Source organism: Convolutriloba macropyga, chromosome 9 (genome assembly GCF_964194025.1).
Source record: "Convolutriloba macropyga chromosome 9, txConMacr16.3, whole genome shotgun sequence".
NCBI lineage: Eukaryota > Metazoa > Xenacoelomorpha > Acoela > Convolutidae > Convolutriloba > Convolutriloba macropyga.
The window spans coordinates 17,226,123-17,229,294 of NC_134476.1; the positions used below are offsets into that span (position 1 = coordinate 17,226,123).

A 3,172-nucleotide genomic window follows, 5' to 3' on the forward strand; every position below is an offset into this window, starting at 1 on the left:
GATAATCAATCTCTTCAACAAATTATTGAACGCATTCTTGAGCTAAAATTCAAATACATTGGTTCGTTTCCAGCAGATTTCATTCCAAATGTACCCAAATTCAGCCTTGCAATCATTAACACTGCTTCGAGTAAAGAAGTCGGTGAACATTGGATATTGATTGCTCGACTCAACAGAAGTTACTATTATGCGGATTCTCTGGCTCGATCAGTAACACATTACAAATTTTTAGGTAAAAAGTACCAAAAAATAATACATCGACCACTTCAGAAGATGCAAAATTTGTGTGGATTCTACGCAATTTTTGCAGCATTTCAACTATTTAAGTTTTTTCAAACCAACTTGAACAATATTCATGATGTACACGTGTTAAATTTTATAAGTAACTATATGTAGTAGTGTTCATTTTGGTATTTAGTAAGCTGAAGTTAATAAAGTCGATAGTATATGTTTCTCGTAACTGTTTCTCGTGAGTTTTCTAAACTTTTTTTATCGAACTTTATTAACCACTCGGCTAAGTGTACCTTGATGTTCATTGAAATTTATACAATTTATTGTAAATGATTGAGTAATTTTGTATTTTGATGCTCATAATTTGTACTGTGTCTGTCATTTTATACTATTTTAATTCATTTTTTTCTTTTATTTAACATCTTTTCTCAAATAATGTACAAAAAATAATGCATATATGCATGTAATTAGCAAGATGGCGCAGTGGGAGCGCGCTGGGCCCATAACCCAGAGGACGGTAGATCAAAACTACCTCTTGCTATCTTGACTTTTTCCAATTAATGAGCGCGCAAAAGACATTTGTTACACAATTGATTCAAACAATTAGGGGAACAATCTTTGCAATTGACCTAAAATTTGTAAACAAAAATTCAACATGTCACATAATTACCCCTCAGATAACTAGGGTAATTGAAAACCCCCACCAATTAATTTCACAATTTAATAACATAAAACTTGTAAACAAAATTCAACCTGTCACATAATTACCCCTCACATAATTACAGCAATTAATTACCCACGCCGATTCTATTGTTCTCAAGTAAACACTTAATAACTACACAAACATTGATTTTTTCCCCTCAAAATTTCAGCCTATCAGGAGCGTCTCCGAACCTACCCCCCACATTTGCACCGACTATACTACTCTTAATACATGGCAGCGGCTATTACTAATCTTAATACATGTCGGCGGCTATTACTTATCTCAATACATGTCGGCGGCTATTACTAATCTTAATACATGTCGGCGGCTATTACTAATCTTAATACATGTCGGCGGCTATTACTAATCTTAATACATGTCGGCGGCTATTACTAATCTTAATACATGTCGGCGCATAATCTTAATACATGTCGCCGGCTATAACTAATCTTAATACATGGCGGCTATACCCTGTCTTAATACATTAACGCCGCTATACCTAATCTTAATACATGCTCATTCATTCCCTATCTTAATACGTTAGGGAGGACCCAAATCCCGAAAAATACGCTATACCCTATCTTAATACATGGGGGACCTCACCCCCCCCCCCGGGGAGTGTAGCTCACTATATTACTACTGACTTACTTCGGATATTACAATTGAGATGCCATGTTTTATTAAGTGTTTGCCCGTACCGAACCTCCAGAGTTGATCAGAGCTGGAGCAGGGTAATTCCAGCGTTAGGTGCGCTATCAGAGCTGAAACAGAGCTCCCCAGAGTATGAGAAATCTCAACTCTGGGTCTTGTCTTAACAGAGTAGGACACAGAGCAGGTATATTCTGGAGTTTGCCTAGGCAGAGTAGAACCCAGAAACCCAGAGTAAGTCTACTCTGGAGTCTGTCTTGACATAGTTGATCACAGAGTAGGTCTACCCTGGTGTCAGTCTTGACAGAGTTGATCACAGAATAAAACTAAATATATCGCTATAATATACTCAATAAAGAAAAAATGGTGTTTGAAGTTTTCAATTTATCCAAAGAAAAGACCATTCTAAAAGTATTCCGATTGAAAGTAATCCAACCGCTGTGAAAAAAAATATTAAGAATACCGTTAATGCATGCTTTTGACTCAATGGATGAACTTAGACAAATTTCCATAATAATAGTCATGTTAATCAAATTTTCCTTTTAAGTGGACCAGCATTTTCTTTCAGCTGCACCCCTTTGGTTCTGATTAAACTCATCAGACTCTGGATGTGCCTCTGATCAAAATGTTGATTTTTTGTTGCCTACTAGCAAAGCCAACATCTCTGAGCCAGCTTTGTCATGAGTTGCCCCAGAGTTTGCCTGCTCTGAGCCAGCTCTGTCAAGGGTTGTCCCAGAGTTTGCCTGCTCTGAGCCAGCTCTGTCAAGGGTTGTCCCAGAGTAGGCCTGCTCTGAGCCAGCTATGTCATGAGCTGTCCCAGAGTAGGCTTGCTCTGAACCAATTTTGTCAAGAGTTGTCACGAATTAGGCTTGCACTGAGGCAGCTCTGTCAAGAGCTGTCCCAGAGTATGCCTGCTCTGAGCCAGCTCTGTCAAGAGTTGTCCCAGAGTTGGCTTGCTCTGAACCAGCTCTGTCAAGAGTTGTTACGAATTAGGCTTGCTCTGAGCCAGCTATGTCAAGAGTGTCCCAGAGTAGGCCTGCTCTGTCAAGAGTTGTGCCAGACTAGGCCTGCTCTGGGCCCAGAGCTGTCAAGGATAGCCCAGAATAGAGCTACGCTGTGAGCTCTTCTGTCAAGGGTAACCACATACTTCTACTCTGGAGCTACGCTGTCAAGCGAAAAAAGTGACCTGATCAGGCTCTGATCCAGCTCTGAGAGCTTTCCTGAATTTACTCTGTTCCAGTTCTGATCTGCTCTGGAGTTAAGATACGTGAGGTAGGGTTTCTAATGAATCATTGCCGAAATACTATGACTGCTAGGTCCGGGTGTACAAAAACATAGACCTAATTTTTTTTTTGCAAAATTTTTGACGAACTAATTGATAGCGTTGGAAATGTACAAGCTCAAAACTAAATTATATTGTTGTTCTTTCATATTTTAATTACCAATTAAGTGATTACTTTATCACTTAACACGCAATTGCCGCAAAATCATTCACAAAAATTGCAATCTGAATCACTTAAGTAATACTGATTTTAATTAATTTTGACGCCTTCAATGGAAAACGGTACACCTACCATCATTGAAAACAAC

The 3,172-nt window shown here is 38.7% G+C and overlaps 1 non-coding gene across 1 annotated transcript; it reads left to right on the plus strand.

The window, feature by feature from the left end:
• Positions 1-700: 700 nt before the first annotated feature.
• On the plus strand, positions 701-772 carry Trnam-cau (transfer RNA methionine (anticodon CAU)). The gene has a single exon. It is a non-coding gene; the product is annotated as a tRNA-Met (tRNA).
• The last annotated feature ends 2,400 nt before the right edge of the window (positions 773-3,172 follow it).